Below are 19,575 nucleotides of genomic sequence, written 5' to 3'. Positions count from 1 at the left end.
GGGCTATATTCAAAATAAGCCTGGCTGATGTAGCTCCACAAAATTTATGAAACAGCAAAAGCTTGCCTCTACAGTGACACGATCCTTGTAAAATACACACTCTTGCTCTGAAATTCAGCTATATTGGCTGAACTTTGCCCAGATATATTCCACTGAAGTTTTTTTATATAACTTGGAAGTTATCATTTCTCTTGGAGGTTTTATAATTCTTTGTGCAAAGACAAGGAAGGAAGGAAAAAAAAAACCCCAACCATCCCAAAGTTAGAATTCAGATTATAAGAACCATTAAAAGACAATATAAATTACCAATTGTTCGTAATATTTAATTATTTACATGGAATAACTTTCAGCCAATGAGATAAAGGTCTATGATGTTATAAATAAAAATAATGAAAAATCTATAATTGGAGCCAGATTTAGGTGCATATAGTGGGGCTGGATGTAATGGACTAAAACAAGTGAATTTCTCTGTTCTCTCTTACCTGTGGCAACTTCTCCGTTCCTCCAAAATGGGAGGAATTTCTCCCAAATAAGGCTGACTAGAGCTTGGGAGAAAATGAGATTCCCTACTAATTGGAGGTACCTTTCATGATCCAAACTGTTAGCCATCCCTCAATATTCCTTGTATCTTAACTTACACAATTCAGCAAAGTCCTCTAACCATTGATGTAGAATTGGGAGTTGGTGAGGAAACTTATAAGGAGAAGGAATGGAGAAATCTGATTCTTCCAGCTTCACTACAAACGCCTATATTTGTATTCAGTTGGCTTTGGTGTGGGTCATGTGTGGAAGGGGTCTGCATCTCTATTTCTTTTTAAAGTTCCAGATGGTTATTAGTTATACAATTTAACGAAGAGCTCCTGTGCAATGAAAAATACACTTGGCAGATTATCAACAAAACACTGATTACTATTATCCTGCCAGTCCCAGCAGGATGAGAGAAATCCCTTCCCCGTGTTCTCATGTTGCATAAAAGTCAAAGAAGGACAGACCTTTATGTCTGGAATAACTCCCTCAAGTCCTGTGGCATGCACAAAATACTCCAACAGAAAGAGGCCTGCCTGTCACACTGCAGATATATTTGCAAATGGGGTAGCAAAAGCCTTCTCGGTATTTCTGATTGCCTTCAAAGTACACTGCAAAGTGAATATTTTCAGTGCAGGAAATGTTGTGAGTCAAAGCCAGAAGAGGCATTCTTATTTCTGCCAGATGTAGAGAACAATCCCTCTTTTCTGTATGTGCCAAAGAACTTAGAGATGAGGAGAGTGACTCCAAATGAAAGCTGGGTACTATGGACAGAATGACTCTATGGATCCCTGACAGGGCAAGTAAGAACTTTAAATAAGAATATATTTTGTTTAATTAATTTGCATCTTTCTGGAATTAACCTTATAGATACCATACCATAATTTGTAAGACAATTACAAAGTTTATATTGTCTACCCAATTTGGTAATCCCTTCTGAGTTTGGGTACCAAGCTGACCTTCCTCTAAAGCAAGGAAAGGCAGCATGTAGTCTTAAGTTCACCCCAAATCCTGTTTCCTATAGCCTGAAGATTTTTGTGACTCTTGAGGCCTCCTCCAACAATCTTGTTGAAATTTGTCAGTGCAATTTCCAAATGTCAGTAGTGCAGTTTCCCACAATCTTGAAGTAAGAAACACAGTAAAATTATAATGTAAATTTTAAAAGGAGAAAGGAAGGAAGGAAGGAAGGAAGGAAGGAAGGAAGGAAGGAAGGAAGGAAGGAAGGAAGGAAGGAAGGAAGGACCAACCCCAACTTTTCTTTAAGCCAGAAGAAAATGAAAAATCCTGCTTGGATCAAGTATGGGATAATGTACCACCAACTGTCCTCCTCCTCCTCCTCCTCCTCCTCCTCCTCCTCCATCATCATCTACATTTATATATTGCTTCCTATGCCAAAACATCTCAAAACAGTTTACAGTAAAAACAGCAATAAAATACATAATACAATAATACATAAAGCAGTATTAAACAATATCAACCATATTCAGTGAAATGTATTTGTTAAGAAGGAAAGTGGGGAAAATATTCCACTATTCATACAGGGAAGGCCAGGGGGTAAGGATTAATTTTCATCAGGTACCTAAAAGATAGTATATTAGGCATCTCCTGAATTTCAGGGGGCAGAGTATTCCAAAGCATGGATACTATCACAAAGAAGACCCACCCATAAGCAGCTACTAGGTGGCATTCAGTGATTCTTGGTACACTTGTCAGAACCCTTATTAGCTCAGTAACTAACTAGGTCTGTAACAAAAAAGCAATCAGGTAGGTAGCCTGGTTCCAAGTTGCCCTTCTGCATCATAACCACAACCTTGAATCTGTCTCTGTAGCTAATTGGAGTTGTTTCCACAGATTTAACATATGCATAGCTAGGCACCCCACTCTGTAACCTGTCTGCAGCTTCTGGACCAAGTTCAACGATACTTCATATAAAATGCATTGCAGTAATCTAAATAAGAGATGAACTAATTTAGCTAGGCAGTTTGTAAATTGATTATGGCCTTTTTAGGCACAAACTGAAGTGGACACTAAACACTTCTAGCCATCCTAACAACACTGACACTAAGAAGCACCCCCAGACTATCTACTTCTTGGAGACCGCAGCGTCATTTAAAATTCTCAGACCCAGTTCTCAGATCCAGGAACCATCCACCTACAAAGCCTTTGTCTTATTGGTATTCAGTCTCTATTTATTGGCCCTCATCCAACCCGTCAGTATATCCAAGCATTGGTTCAGGCCATGCACAGCGTCTTCTGATTTAGATAGGATAGGGAAGTAGAGCTGAGTATCATCTGCATATTGTTGACGTGCACTTCCAAACTTCCTAACAACTGCATCCAATTGTTTCATTATAAATGTGAAATAGCATTCAGACAAAATATGGATTTCTGGCACCCCACATCATAGGTATTCAAATGCAATGGCTCAATAATACTTTCTGAGACTGTTCCTGCACTGCCCCTAATTCACATCAGTGGTCCAGGAAAAATTCCCTCACAGCATTCAAAAACTCATCAGATTCCATAAGACTCCAGGTGGACCACCTTAATGGGTCCTCTCCCCAATTCTCCGAAAAGAGAATTAGTTAAGATATGGAAACTGCATTTGGTTTAATTACTGAAACATTGGTAGGACTAAATTTCAAAAGGAAATTGGTGATCCCCAATTGCTTTGTACTGATGACTCACCTCCTTTTAACACAGAGAGAACAAATTTGATTGAGAAGGCCAAAAGGTCACTGCAGCTCATCTGAGAAAAAGGAAATATTTTTAGCAACTAGTTACAACTGCAAATAATGCAAACTAGCTTGTTATTGCACTGAGAAACCAGGTGGGCACAGCTGAGCCAATTCTATACCACCCAGCTCACTCACTCAAGACTCAGTAATAGATGCCAGGTCAGCTGTTTCACCTACAATTAAGTGATAGATGATTCCTGTCTTACTGGAAACTGACCTAGTTCTTGCTGTTCCCAAAATTGAAGTGCAGCCCACATGTGCACTAAAGACTTCTAGTGACATAGATAAATAAACTGAATTGTAACTGAGGAGCAGCACAGCTATTTTAGGTTAGTTCCAGGGTTTGGACTACACACATTAGGATTTTTTATTTACTTTGCCTGAATAAAAGTCACCCTATATATATTCAGATAATATTACCTGTACTGGGTCTAAGTGTACAAAGGAATCAAAGGAATTATAAGCCTAAATCTCTAAGGAATTATAGTTTGAACTTTGAGATCTAAAAATTACAATGTTTAAAGTATGTCAAGCATGAATCATATTGACTTAACATATAGAAAGTTGACAATGTACAATGTCAGCAGTAAAAGAATTACCCTTTTTAGAGTTACCAGGTTCGACTGGTAATCTACCAGGCCCAATCTGTGAAGTGGATACTGTAGTTCTGATAATGTGGACACAGGGAAGTAATTAATATGCAATTAGTACTGAATGTTCCAGGACTAATGTATCAATATATTTCTTATATTTTGTTTTGATGATGTTGTAAATCGCTTTTACAATTGGAAGAGACAACTTTATCAGAACAAAACAGACTAATGTAAGCATTGACATAACGGAAAGACTGATAATTCATTTGTTTTAATTCCCCCTCGTGCAAAATATCACAATAGAACCAACTTCTGGTCAAGAAAAGCTTTGTAAAGCTTCTATCCTGACTATTAAAGGTCTTTCTAAATAAACTTATTAAGTGTTTGGATAGTAACATTTTTTCATTTGAAATACAAATACAAAAGTGACATGAATAGAATTTTTTCCTAGGACTGCAAAGAATTGTGAAGCTGGAAAAATGTAATTTCTTCCACACTAGTACTTCTTTTGTACCTGACAGTCTAAGGCAGAACAGGTCATGTGAACATCACAGCATGTTCTAGTTCCTCTACTTTGCAGAAAGAAGCCACACATCTATGACATTTTGTATTTTTTTAAAGAAAGTTTTAAAAATATATTTAGAAGCTGAATTCTTTTATTATTATAAGGTAAAGGACACATGAATATTAAAAAATAATAGCAAGTGGAACTGTCCCCTCATTCTGGAACAATGCCACAATAATGAATATTTCTATTCCTTATTTCCATTTTATTAAAAATGGTTTTATTTCTTTAAGGTCCAGAGCTTTAAAATGAGAAACATCAAAGCAGGAATGGTCCTCCATCCTCAGAAAGGTTCCATTATCCATTATGTGAAGGTAGAAAATTTTACTGCTATAATTCAGTCCAGATTAATAAAAGCCATCTCCCTCTCCCTCCCTCTGTAATACACACATGAACTCACAGACACAACTCCATTTGTACTCCCTACTCATACACATGGTAAATAGGGGATCACATTTTCATACACAACTTATTACACAGTTCAGAGGAATCTCGAGACACCAGCTTCACAGGAAGGGCACTTTCAACCATCAAGCTGGCATTCTATAGTGAGACATTCACAAAATGAGCTTGCTTTCTAGAGTTAAGAGATGTGAAGGGCCAAGGCATGTGAAGCTGGAAAAATTGTGAAGCTGGAAAAACATAATTTCTTGCTTGCTCCCTTAAGGTTCCTCTCCCTATCCCAGAATTTTTTACAATGAAAAGTGGCATTTACAAATTATTTTTAAAAGATAATGACCTTTCCACTTTTAAGATGGCTATATACCAGAGGAGGGTTCTCAGTGAAGGCCTCAGCAAATTAGATGGCGAGGACTGACAGGCCATATTTGACTTTAAGGGAAGAAAGTCATCCCTATTTTACAAGGAGAACCTATTTGTTATGCATGAAGGAGTTTTGAAATGGTGCAAAAGGGTATGCATTTTGATAATTGTATTATTAATATTTTATTTCTTAAATACTGTAATGCCTTAACATTCAAGGACACATCCAGTATGTTTTTACATTGATAAAAATATTTTTCCAGAGGCTTCAGTGAAATCTAATTGTCAACACTTATATACATAGTTATAAAGACCTTTGAACTGACTATGGTTTTCTGCCAATCACTTTACTCTTTATTACGGTCATAGACCAGTATAAGGAGGGTGAGGTACAGTCAGATAAAAAAACATAAAAGAGGCACTGGAGTTCATTAAAAAAAAGTTTTGAAAAGCTAAAAGATATAAAACAGAAGGTATATATAAAATGCAAGAATCTAAAAGGATCTAAAAAGGAGAGGTAGGAGCATTAGATGGGCGTGAGGGAGCATAAAGGTACTAACTATATGGCAGACAGAACTCAAATTACAGAGCATTCTAGTATGACGAACTATGCTCATGAAGTCTAGTCTATGGCACAGGTCATCATTTGACGAATTATAATTGCTGCTGCACAGAACATTATATATTGTAGCAGGATTGGTATCTGAAAGCAGAGGTGTAAAATTGTCCTGTGCGACCTGGGTATTTGTGCAGTAATGGTGAGATGAGGCTAGTATGAATGTTTCTGTAATACAGGCACTGGAGAAGCACATGCTCTGTTGTTTCTGTGTATCCAACCACAGGGGCACTGTCTCTCCAGGTAAGGGATCTTCCTGTATCGGCCTTCAAGGACAGCTGAGGGGAGGGCATGGCATCGTGCCAGAGTAAAGGCCCTCCGGCGTTTAGGTACTTCAAGTTTTGTTAAGTATGTCATAGGGGAGGCAAAATACCTGTTGGATTCACTGGCAATAAAGGTTGGGGACCTGGCTAGATCCAATGGGCGCTCTGTGTCTGGTACATGCTGTTTAATGAGTGCTTTGGCCTAATCATATCCCATGCTGAGTAGAAGACCTGGAGAGAAGCCCAAGGATGAGATTTTAGTTGCCACTGCCTGTTTCCATGTGGACTGAAAATTATCACTCATAGTTTCCAAGGGCCCTTTGGAACATCTTGCCCCCGGAGGTGAGACAGGCCCCCTCACTCCCAACCTTTTGGAGGGACTTGAAGACCTGGCTCCGCCATCTGGCCTGGGGTGGGGAGGGAGGTCATCAGATGTGGGGTTGGCTAGCCCCCTAGAGGCCTGGTGTTGCTGCCTTGAACCATTTTTTTCCTTTTATTTTTGTAAACATGTGCTGTAATAAATTTTAATTGTATATCTATTTATTGTTTTAATATGTTGTGAGCCGCCCAGAGTCCCCCATTGGGGGGAGATGGGCGGGGGCAAGTTTAATAAATAAATTAAATAAATAGTGGGGCAAGGCCAAGAGGAAAAACGAATAGTCTGAGCCAATAGTTGAGTATGGTCACCCACACTCTAGCCTCCACTTTCATGAGGCCTGTCTCTAGTCTCAGGGTGGCATTAGAGACACATTGTGGGACGTGAAGGGCCTATCTTAGAACTTTGGATTGTACAAGTTCTAATGGTGCAAAATTGGAGAAGGGGCTATTGGCTTGGCTTCGAATAATTTGAGTGCTGCAGGTATGTAATGGCTACCTCTTGTCTTAAGGAATTTAAGAATGGCAGTTGAGCTCCTCTGTGCATTTTCAGCAACATAGTCCCCATTGGCTTTCCTATTTCTGGCAGAATGAAGGACTACCCCCAGGTATTTGAAGCAGGAGACCTGGTCAATCTTGGGCCATTTACGCTCCAGGAATGGCTCTTGGGCCTTTTGGCAAATGCCATGATTTTAGTTTTGTGATAATTGAATTCTAGCTGGTCTTCCTTGAGATGTTAGTGCTTTCAGTGCTCTTTTAAGGCCAACAGGTGTTGTTTGTCCAATGTATTGCAGCATTGTCTGCATAGAGTAGGACAGAGATGTGTCTTCCAGCAAGTTTTGGGGAGTGAAAGTTCGTGTTGTAGAGATGGCCCACTGTGGAGTTGATATAGAAATTGAATAAGAGTGGGGCCAATATGCAGCCTTGCTTGATGTCCTTCTCAGTTTTAATGGCACTGGTGAGATAGCCCTAGGGGATATATCTTACTTTGAGTGAGGTCCCTTCATGTATTAGATGAAGTAGACATCGATCAACTGAGGAGGCCTCCAGTTTTTCCCACAATTTAGCTTTGGATATGGAATCAAAAGCTGTTTTGACATCTATGAAAGTGGCATAGAGGGAGGCTGTATTGCGGGAGGAGTATTTTTCAATGAGATGTTGGAGTACTAGGCACTGATCAATGGTGGACCGGCCTTCGCTAAAGCCAGCTTGGTCCTCTGCTAGTATGTTTTCTTGTTCCAGTCCTGGAATTCCAGTCCTGGAACTTCCATTGTAGGTGTCTTGGGCAGAGTTTGCTGATAGTGTTTTGGAGGCTAATCAGTCTATAATTAGCAGGCTCATCCTTTTTCCCTTTTTTATACAGTATATAAGGACAATGATCGCAAGCCCCCAGTACTTGGGGACTTGGTCAAAGGTCTTGATGCAGGTAAAGCGTGAGGCCAAAGTGGGGGCCCAGAGGTCCAAGTTGTTTTTAATGGCCTTTGGAGGAATTAGGACTTTTCCTAGAGCCTTTCCTGGTCTTAGTTGAGCAACAAGGTTCTTGATCTCTGTCACTGGGGCCCACATTGACAGATTTTCTGTTGTTTGGCTAGGGTGTCCACTGTGAACAGAGGTATCCATGTAGAGTTCCTGAAAGTATACCTCCCATGTCCCTGGGGGGATGTGACAGTCCACCATGGATGGACCATTGCTTTGGGAGCTTGAAGTGATATGCCAGAATAAGGCTGAGTCATTGGATTTGACTGCCTGAATGAGTCGCGTCCAGTTGTTTTTCATGGCTTCTTTTTCTTGTGTGCCAGCAGTTGTTTGTAGCATCTCTTCTACTGGACAAGGTCCTGTGCAGCTGTCAGGGTAGTATTGGATATATAAGCCTGGTAAGTTGTAGCAAGAGCTTTTTGGCATTAACGTGGTCCTTGTCAAACCATGGTTTGGAGTGGTGCTGTTTTTGCCCCAAGGTGCCCTGTTACTATGGGTTAGATGCTGGTGGAGCTGTTGGTTAAGGGTGTTATAGTTCTCCAAGAGTGCATCAGGAGACTCAGCCGATGTCAGGGCAGACCGAGGCCAGTAGCTCAGTTATCATTTGATTTGATTCCATTTGGCTTGGCAGTAAGTTCTTCCTGCTGGCCTTAGAAAGGGTTGGTAACAGTCCTCAGTATGTGTTTCTTGAGTGAAGACATTTAACTGGAGCAGGACTGGGAAAAGATTGCTGTCAAACATAGGCATAACATCTAGGGTCTTGGCATATGGGAGAAATTGTCTCTAGAGACAATTATATAGTCAACAACGCTCATTCTGGAGCCAGATAGGTAGGTGAATTCAGCTGGATGGTCACTTTCGAGCGCACCATTTAAAATGTGGAGGTTTAACCTGAAGGCTGTTTGAGCCAGGCAGAGACCTGCAGTGTTTGATTTCTGATCTTTTGAGCAATGGGTGAGGAGGAATCTGTCAACTTCAGGTCAGGAGGACATTTGTGCTGTGCGTAGAGGGTGTGGTCACTGGGGCCCAATCTAGCATTAAAGTCTCCTCCCAGGACTACAAATCCATTTGAATTCAACAATATAAGGTCAGCAGCACAAGTTTCCAGTTCAGCCTGCAAGGCTCTGATCTGGGGTTTCTGTCTCATTGGGGGCATATAAGCATTTATTATCAACAGGGCACAGTGACTGAATTGGATTAACACTGCCATGGCATATGACTTGAATGGGGGGAGGGGCCTTATTATAGCACATAGAGTAGTGGAGACTAGGACCCCCAGGCCCCCTTTCGCTCTTCTGTGCTTTACCCCTGGTTCTGCTCCAATTGAGAAATAATGAAATCCATTTAATAGCAGTTCGTCAGCAGTCCATGTTTCCTGAATCAATGATGTCATGGCGGGAGAGGAAGTCAGTAAAACAAGGATCTCCGGTATCCATACCAGTATGTGAGGACAAATTCTGCGTATGCACATATGTAGCATTTCTGTATGCATATGTCAGACATGTAACATTATTAGGGGAGGGCTGCTCTTGTGTCTTTTATTGCAAAATATTTTCTTTTTCCAGCTTAAAGACAGGATCATATAAAGGAGAGCAAAGCTAAAGTTGCCCATATTAGCTAGCAGCAGATGACATCTGGTTGAAATCTTTTTCATTATGCTGAAATGTATTTTTTGCCTATTTAAACAATTACTATTCCTAATACATACACTTTATGAAAATCTGTGCCTTATTTTCTTCCCTTTGGTGATCTGTTTATTATTATTTTTTAGCAATGTGTACACACAAGCATTTTTATATATAGTGATGAGGAACACAAGTCTGTCTATCCTGATGAAGAACATATATTTTGGAGTGATTATATACATTTTTGCTGACTATAATACAGAATCATGAAGTCAAAAGGGAACCCCAAGCCTTCTTGTGCAACAACTGAGATATGGGTCATTCTTACTTCACAAGCTTTACTTTATGGAATCCAAAATGCAATACAGTATGTCACAAGCATAGAGCTGGCCAGGGAATTCTGGCAGTTGAAGTCCACACCACTTAAAGTTGCCAAGGTTGAGAAACCCTGGACTAGCAGGAGGTAAGTGCAACTGTTTGAAAGAGTTGTTGGTAAAATAATTTGTCCCTCACACTACTGACCAGAAATGAATCTGTACCATTATCAAAACACTGGATGCTTGTATAAGAAGTGCACATTGAAGTGAGCTCAACAGCCTTAAAAGAACTTTTCTTAAAATGGGGAAGATACCAGTTATATGGTCTCAACCCACTGATTAAAAACAGCCCTAATAAAATAACATGAAAAGATGTTGTAAAAGGCAGACAATTGATATGTAGTTTTCTAAACCAAAGGGTGAGTTTTTGTAGTTTAATCAGGAGTATTCCCAAATTCTGTATCGTTGGAAATTTGGAATTCAGGATGTCAGATGAAACCCTGAATATGAATTATGATGAATGTAATATTGATATTGCTTCATTTTCATTTACGTACCATAATCCAATTAGAAAATCAAATAGCAAGTATTATTATGCCTCTTTAAAAGAACTCCAACGAAGCATAATTAAAAATATTTTTGGCATAGCACATGTTAACATTTAAGCATGATTTCTGTTGGCAGTTCTGTTGTTTCTCCTATGAATACAAGAGCATTTTTACCTTAAATGTTGATTAAATTCTCTAATGCTGGGAAATGAGTGGGAGAGTGTGTTATGAGTACACTAGCTACAAAAAGACATTATGCCAACTCATAAGGGGGAAAAGGCTTTTATACAAACTTGACATTTAATAACCAGACTTAGACCACAGACGACTTTCAAAAAACAGTTAAGTGAATGATTGCTATTACTACTGTGATTTCCAGAAATGCTCAGAGTTCTTTACAGGTACTTCTTCAAATATCATCTTACCTCTTTCTATTCTATTAAAAAGAAAGAAAAAGATGCTGAGACAACTCCATTGGTAGTGTCAGAAAACAAACAGACCCAAACATTGAAGAGTCTTTTGATTTTGGTTTAGTAACCTTTTCAGAATAGTGACAATATTTTAAGAACAAAGCAAGATTTTCCCTTATCTCAGCATTTGAGATTTGCTTTGTTAAATATAAATCGAGACTGAAAAGGGAGGAATAAATGTAATGTTACAGTTACTGCAACCCAAATATAGCTCTTGAGATAAAATAACAAGAAATTAAATAAATTGCTCATTCTAATTTGGATATAAACAAGTATATTTATATCAGTTTACCCTCAAGGTACAGCAGGGAGAATTGGGTAAACAGTACTGGCAAGACATGAACAAGAAACTCTTTACACCAGCAAATTCAAAAAAGCAAATTCAGTATTACCTGCCCAATGCACTTTATGGATTTTTCCTTAGCTAGCTTTAATGTCTTGCCCTCTATGAAATTGGAAGGAGGGTATAACAACATCCTTTTTGCGTAGTGAATGTGCCCCTGCGACCTGGAGGAATCTGAGACTCTAACCCCTAAGTTTCTTCAATGTCCTTTATACAGTATCTTGCACCCTACTCTCATAACTCTACTTGCTAATAGAAGTTCCACCTATTCTGAGGACAATCTCATTTGCTTTTTTATTATCAGATGGGGACTCTAAAATTTCCAGGAAAGTTGCAAGGTTTTTTTTCCCTAGCAGCTATTATTCTATGCAGGAAAACACTCTAATTTAACTGCCCTGCACAAATATACAAAACCTTCTACACTTTCTACACTGTTTTAAGTTTCATGTTAAGTCCTGACATTTAATAACCAGACTTAGACCACAAATGACTTTCAAAACAGTTAAGTGAATGATAGCTATTACTACTGTGATTTCCAGAAACGCTCAAAGTTATTTCAGTTACTTCTTCAAATTTCCTGTTAAGTTTCTTGTCACTGATCATAACATATATATACATAAACACCAACTTATATATACTCAGTATTTTAGTAACTCAGTATATTAGTACTAAAATTAGTATTTTACTCCCAAAGTAGTTATATGATTTAGTCAGATTTAAGTATTTAAAATCTTTTAGTATTTTGCTTTCATCATTTAGAGTAATCTGAACCATTTTGTTTACTTTTATTAATCTTTCAGATGATATCTGCATATTTTAAATTGGATCTTGTAACTTTTTAATAAAAACTTGAATGAATGGTGATCAATCACCATAATAAAGATTTTGAGACAATTTCTCATACTTTCAAATTCAGTATTCAAAAGTCTTTCAAAGGCAAAGGTTAGACTGCAGTCACACAGACACTGATCTGGGACTAAATCAGGTGGGGCTAACTTTTGTATAGGATTCCACCCATTGTATCTTAAAATAATGCAAGGAAGGAATTCTACAGTATAACTTTACATACTACTTTATTCCAGGATATCATATTTCAAGGGGAAAAGCTACACTGCCTAGCACAAATTCACACACTATTTGTTATTAAAGTAAATATACTGTATCTCTGGCACGAGTGAGAATTCTTAGATGTTCAGCCTCACAAAATCTAAAAGGTACCAAGTTGCAGAAAGCTGCAATAAATGAAAAAGTACTGGGCTAAACTAATACCTTAAAAGATGACAGATGTGCCAACTAACATTACCATTTTTATTTTTTTTTGGGTGCCTTCGAGTCATTGTTGACTCCTGGCAACTGCCTGGACTAGTCCCCGCAGTTTTCTTGGCAAGATGTTGGACGTGGTTTGCCATTCTTATTCTCAGCTATCTAGGAAGTAAGCCAACTGATAAATTCCAAGAATTGCATTCAACTATAAAATTGAACGCTGTGCAGGTATCTTGATTAGAAGAGCAAAGTGTGATTTCGATTTTGCATAGGTGTACATACAGCACCTACCAGGAATATGCTAAAGCAGCTGCATGTTTCCTTGGCTTACATGGCTGCCTTCTGCACCTGGTGCATGATGCTGGGAAAGATCTCTTTAAGATATTCCTGAAAGGAGCTACATGCACATCCGTATGTGCTCCAAATCACATTTCAAACCCAGCTAACTGCACAGGCACATGAAATAGTCCTGTTAATGAATTACCTTCAATTTATGTGGTATATAGTAAATAATGCACCAGATTAGACTTTGATGAACCAGGATAGGAAGTGTATTGACACTTTCAAACTCCGGTGTTGGAGAAGACTCCTGAGAATATCATGGACAGCCAAGAAAACAAACAAATGGTTCATTGAACAAATCAACCCAGAATTCTCACTTGAGACACAATGACCAGGCTAAAATTATCCTCCTTCGGACACATTATGCAAAGATCTAGCTCTCTAGAGAAGCCTCTAATGCTGGAAAGGTGGAAGGAAATGTGGGGAATAGTCGATTGGCTCAAAGCCCCAGAAGAAATAACAATGAGTCATTGGTTGAAGCAGCAAAGTATATTTATTAACACATTTGCAAAGGCAGGTGTCCAGTAAAGCAGGCACACCCCATGATAAGATATATGCATTTTTTATACCCTAAGCCCAAGCAGAAAGACCCTCCTCCATTTCCCCATTGGTTGGGTACTCAGGAGTTTACAACCTATCCGATATGCCTAATACAACTCCTGGAAATCCCGCCTTAGTTTATATCTCCCACTACTCAAATTTTAAGCCTCTCCCAGCCCTTATTTATTTATTTATTTATTTATTTCCTTTTATAGCAGTTTTTGGCATTAGCAGTGAGTGTGCCCAGTGATGTGGTTTCACATACCACAAAACCAGCTCAGGATGGTTCTTCAGCTCCCTATTCAGAGACTCCTTTAACCACCTGCACCAGTTTCCTACCACATTGCCACACCCTGTATATGTTAGCTTGTTTACTTATTTTAAGCAGGCTAGTAGAAAGCCATACTACTTTATGCTAAGAGCCATCCTAATCAATTGAGGACTAGTAACTTGACTGTATCACTACATATGTTCTGCTTAGGAAAGCAGGGGGTCTGGAAGGTCCCCTTTCACTACTAGTTGCTCCTTATGGTTTATTTTAAAGCATATACTGTCAAATTAGTTTGTCTTCAAAAACAACATTTTGTCATTTCTCACAGAAAGAAGAGGATAACCAGCACCAAGATGGATGGACTCAGTTATGGTAGCAATGAGTACACCAGGTTAGAGACAGACCATCATGGAGCAAATCTATCTATGTGGTTGCTAAGAGTCGATACCAACTTGATGGCAGATAATTAATCAATCAAATACTCCAGGTACTCTTAAAGTTTTATCATCATTACTCAAATTATGATTAAAATCCTAAAACCTGTTCATTTAAAAAACAAAGGAGACTGAAGTGACCAAGGTTCAAACCCCACCTGATCATGAATTTTTCCAAGTATCTTTGAGCAAATCACTGGCAGAACTAGTGTGTAATGTTACTGCTAACTGTAAGATTTAGTGATCCAATCCAGAATCTTTTATGCCCAGGAGCTCTTAAGACAAAAAGCTCAGTATAAACAACTCCTGTGATGAAAGAAGAGTGAGGACAGGAAAACAGGACAGCTCTACTTTTCCAGGCTGTTAGAACTCTGCCTTTTTTGGCACTTAATATCTGATTGTTCAACTGAGGGCTTGTCCCTGTTAGATTATTCTTCCAGAAACATGGGAAAGACATGGCCGCTGGTTGATTTTGCTGAAGTTGGGGATTTGATTGCCCAACTGAAAGTGGGGGAAATGCTTGCCAGGCACTGCACAATGGAAGCTTCATGACAAGCTGGGGCAGTGATCAGGCAACATCACTCATTAGACTGTATAGCATGGATGTGGAGTTCCAAAATGATTTAGGCAGAGCTGCAAAATTGCCTGTGGACCAACACATAAAGTGCCTCCTCCAACACTGCACCATTGGTCTATTCAGGGCATTGAAAGCTTTCACTCTGGTAAGGTGTGGTACTCTTCCCTTGGTGGTGCAAGCGGAGACATATAAAAATCATCCCATATCCAGATGTCTGCCCCTTCTCATTATATTATTTCCTTTTTTATATACTCTATTGTTCTATGCTGGTCTTTGGCCATAAAAAAATTCAAGTTCATGTTATACCATTTTCCTTTTGTTCAAAGAAGACCTTAGACCAGCCTTCTAAACAGCAATCATGTAAGACAGCTTGTTCTCTGATTGTAGAAATACCGAAAACTAAAAATAATTGTAGGCATTTTGTTGAGGTACACCTCTTAAAAAAATTAATGGATATTATGATGAAGGTAATTAAAGTTATAGTGATAATAAATCTAAAGCTATAGGGAAAAGCTTTCCAGCTGCAAAGCTGGCTTTCTTTTTGTATTTAAAAAAAAATCTTGCAATCTATGAAGATGAAAAGATAGGTTTGGAAGAAACGCCCATAATTTTTTGCAATGAAGTCCTTTTCCCAATACTTTTAATCATGGTTGGATGCTGCTACAGTGCCTACATAGACAGACATGAGGAGCAGAATGCTGAAGATCAGAGCCAGGATGAGTCAAGACCTACAAGCTCTTAGAAGAAAACACAGCTTTGTTTTAGTTTCAGATAAGCTGGTATAAAACCAGAAAAAAAAGGATAACACTGACATTTGGAGCAGATTCTGAACTGGTGCAAAGAACTCATATGAAAAAATGCTTAAGCAATCCCCCTTGACCATTCATTCCCTAGAATAATTGGGAAAGAGAATAAATCAGTACCCAGTTTCTGTGAAATGTCAAAGCCACAAGTAATAAGTTCAAGCAAATTCGACTTATTTATTTATTTATTTATATTTCAAATTTAAATACCGCCCATCTCACAAAAAAGTGACTCTGGGTGGTTCACAATAAAACAGCAATAAATATTAATTAAAATACAATAAAAATATAAAATAGAATAAAAATAGAATAAAAACTAAACCCACAAATAAATAGTAAATTAACTTACTAATACTTTCTTTCAGAAGTAGATGATTTATTGTAGTATCCCCTCTAGTCGTACAACATTGTAATTCTCATAAACACCTGCTGGCAATGCTGATTTATTTAATTTTTGACCCTTTGAAGAAAATGCAAACCAAAATACATTTATTTATGTATATGTTTATACAAAATACATTTATGATCATTTATGAAATGTTATGATTCAGCTCTCCAGGCCATAATAAAAAACAAAACACACATTTTAATGGAACATGCATACAGAATATGTCTACTAGTGAAAATATTATATATACTTACTATATTAACAAAAATTGCTGGCAACCAGGCGCTCATCAGACATTTTTGTGCAAACTAGCATGATCTGGATGTGATGCAAACCAAACGTAGAAAAATATGAAAGAGGGAAAAAACTGAAACACAGAGCTTCATCAGTCTACATCTGGTTTTAATACTTTGGGGGCCCAGTGCAACACAAGGTTGGGAGGGCCCCCTTAGATACAGCCCTAGATTAACATGCCGATGGATTCTTGCAAAATGAGAGGGAGGAGGAAAAGGAAGATACAGTTTGCTTGAGAGGAAATGGCCTTGGCACTGATAAAATTATCTGAGAATAGAATAGCCTCACTCTCCATGCAGTAAAATCTTGCTTAGGATGACCCTGTCAGCCTGGAATACATATTGGCTAATGTGAAGTTGCATTAGCCAATTAACAGAGTGGCTCACTTGAAAATGGCATCAGCTGAATTTACCCACTGGGTAAGAGGGAGATGCATTAGTCTATAGGTGGATTTGCTGATTTGAATACCCCATAGGAGAAAATAAATGGAGGTTTATCTGCCCTTAGATGCTCTCTTGCAGCCCATTTTTGCCTCCATCCTATTTAAACCCCCACCCCTTTTCTGGGGCGCAATGCAGCTTCATACACTGTGACCCTGTAAAACTGGCCCTGTACCCATCTTTAATGTTACTAACAATTTTCTTAGATAAAATTCATAATGAACACTTGACAGGATATTGCCCATGAATCAGCTGTTCAAGTGCCTGTACAGAACATCCACAATAACTAGCAAAATGTATAGTGATGTCTGAAAAATGTATTCCTTCCTTCCCCTTTAGTGCACTTCATTTTTTTAATGTCTAAAAATCTCATTTACTCAATGGGAGTAGCTTCATTAAAAAATAAACCCGTTATTAGGTTAACATATCTTACTGGCAGACAGAGGCGGTATTCAAAAATAGTTTTTTTGAGAAAATATTTTAATTATTTTAAATGGTATACCTTCAAAGCCATGTATAAGGAAAAGCACCATGGGATAACACCCACGTGTCTAAATGCCTGCAGAGAAAGGGATCGGTGCACATCAGTAAAAAGGAAGTTCCACGGTATTGAGGCTACAACTGAGGGCATATCTGCACTTACAGTTCAAGCTGCTCCTGTCCTGTGCTCATTCTGGCTTGACTCTAAACCAGCTTCAGAAAACCCTGTTCACACTGAGACCTTTTGGCAACATTTGGCATAGTACTCAGGCCAGCTGCAGGCTATCACATTCTCCTGTTGGACAATTCCCCGCTTCCTCTTTCAGGAAATGATTGGTAATTCCTGTGGGTGGACCTTACCAGAATATATACTTTTATATGTGTATGTACACACACACACACACAAAGTTAAAATGAATTTAAATAAGCCCAATAGTGCATCATTTCTTTGTTTTTCCAGTCACTTGATGTAGAAAGGTTTCACCTATGGCACTGTTGTCCAAACTTGGCCACTTTAAGATGGCTGGCTAGGGAATTCTGGGAGTTGAAGTCCACTCATCTTAAAGTGGCCAAGTTTGCACAACACTGACCTATGGGCTATTTCGGAGCTGTGGGTGAAACATTTGTACCTCAGATGATTAGAAAATTGATGCAAAGGTACACTGCTGGACTTTTAAAAAATGCAGGGAAAAGTATTGTAGGTTGCTCAGGGAACAGAAAAGAATAATTTAAAAAGGTATTGGCAGGGTTTTGAACCAGCAACCTTCTACTTACAATTCAGGTGTTGTAGCCACTGTACTGTTGCAGCGTTCCTGATAAAACTTGCTCAAAATAACATTAGAGATCATGTAACTCAGTTGCACGGGCATTCCTGTCTCTGCGGCGCAGACATTGAATTGCTGGGATTAGCTTGTGGTACACTGAGGCATACAGGAGCACTCAAGAGATAACTCGGAACAGTGTACTTTAGAAGCGGACCACAAAAATGTGCCTAGAAGTTGCCTTGACAGTGAGTGGGGGATTAATAGAAGGCAATGTTGTTCATTTCTGCTCTCCAAAAGCGGTTGCCCATTCTGGTGGTAGGCAGTTAGGTACTAGTGATAAGCCAAGAAAAGGTGAACTCCAACCAAATGACCTCCCTATTTCAAATAAGAGGATACCAGGTTGCTGTCTCACTCATTTGGTATAACATAGTCCTTAGGGCTTAAAATATGTCCTATTCATGTTACTGTAATGACAACTAAAGACATTAGAATATTATCAGTAAGATTTACATTTTCTTTTGTGAAATCTGAATGTCAGTAAAAGCAAAGCACCTGTAGATGCACAGTGATTAAACAAAGTCTTTCTACAATCTCCCCCTTTAGACAGCTATAATTTCTATTGATTTCAAAGGAATTAAATTCAACAAATTTAATCTGAATCCAACCCAGTAACACTTTTCAAGTTTACTGCATGATTTTCAATTTACAATCCAAATACCTCATTAACCCTTGTATTACTTTTATTAAAAAGAAGATGTACAAAAGCAGTGAGATAACCAGAATTCTAGAAGCCTCATTTGAAGTCCTCAGTATAAATATCTTAAGTGACTTTCAGTAGAATTGTGATATAATGTTTTGTTTTTCAGCCTAAAAAAATATCTCTCCCTATAATTTCTTCTCAGCTTTTCAACCTAAATGTTTGATAATTAGATGGAATGCTATGGAATAGAGTAGGTGACACTCTGCTACAAAGGTTAAGGCAGTAAAACATTACCTCAGGTAAAGGAGCCAAATTGGTATTTGCATCCTGCATTAGTGCTTCATTACCACATCAAAGGGACATTCTTTCTTTCAAAGCATTTGCCCTCACAACAGTACACACAAGTGTCAAACAGTCTCCCAAACCATTCAATCAATCACTAAAAATACACCTGCCCTGTGGCACTTGCAAGACAGAGACTGACATGGAAATTGTTTTGGAATTTGGGATAAAAATGTACTGTAAGCTCAAAACAGAGCAACAGTGACGAGTCTTCTGTTAGTCATACTGCCTAGTTATCTTCTCATTTTAATCTTCCCTTTCTCATATCAGAATTTAAGAAGTGGCTTTCTTAATGGGACTTTCTCCTTTCTAATCACGAAGAGACCATTCAGCCCATAATTATTTATTCATTTTTCATTTTAATACATATATTTTGAAATCCTTCAAGAACACTTATCACTTGATTAAAAATCCAGTGAAAAATAAACATTTGAAGTTTCTGAGTTGCCTTCAAAGAGAAGCCTCACAAAGAGCATGCATTTAAACAAGGCATATCTACTTTCCTGAGAAAGGGCTGGAGCAGATATAAAAACAGTAGTCCTGGACATTGCCAAAAAACTGTGCTTTCATAGACAGCAATGAGTCTAGGAGGACTTCTAAACCTCTAACTTTCTCCAATATTTGCAAGAGTTGTTCATTAGCAAGTTGGCCTTCTGCATAGCAATTTGAATACCATAAAAAAGATGAGGTTCTATAGACACTGGCCCAAATATAAACTTAA

The 19,575-nt window shown here is 38.4% G+C and overlaps 1 protein-coding gene across 4 annotated transcripts in view; it reads right to left on the bottom strand.

The window, feature by feature from the left end:
- Positions 1 to 19,575, bottom strand: part of LPAR1 (lysophosphatidic acid receptor 1) — a 63,553-nt gene that overhangs the window by 36,466 nt on the left and 7,512 nt on the right. The window contains exon 2 of one of the 4 annotated variants that reach the window (XM_025165181.2): positions 15,796 to 15,906. The exons of 2 other annotated variants lie outside the window; for them this stretch is intronic. The gene's annotated coding sequence lies outside the window, so the exon portion shown is untranslated. Of the gene's footprint in view, positions 1 to 3,213; positions 3,275 to 15,795; positions 15,907 to 19,575 lie in introns of all 4 variants that reach the window. One more of the 4 variants, XM_088129987.1, reaches the window with a different exon arrangement.

This window comes from Python bivittatus, unplaced genomic scaffold, assembly GCF_059951505.1.
Source record: "Python bivittatus isolate LINGU-HERP-01145 unplaced genomic scaffold, Pbiv_v1 ctg000850_np1212, whole genome shotgun sequence".
Classification (NCBI taxonomy): Eukaryota; Metazoa; Chordata; class Lepidosauria; order Squamata; family Pythonidae; genus Python; species Python bivittatus.
This window is presented reverse-complemented; position numbering and strand designations above follow the sequence as displayed.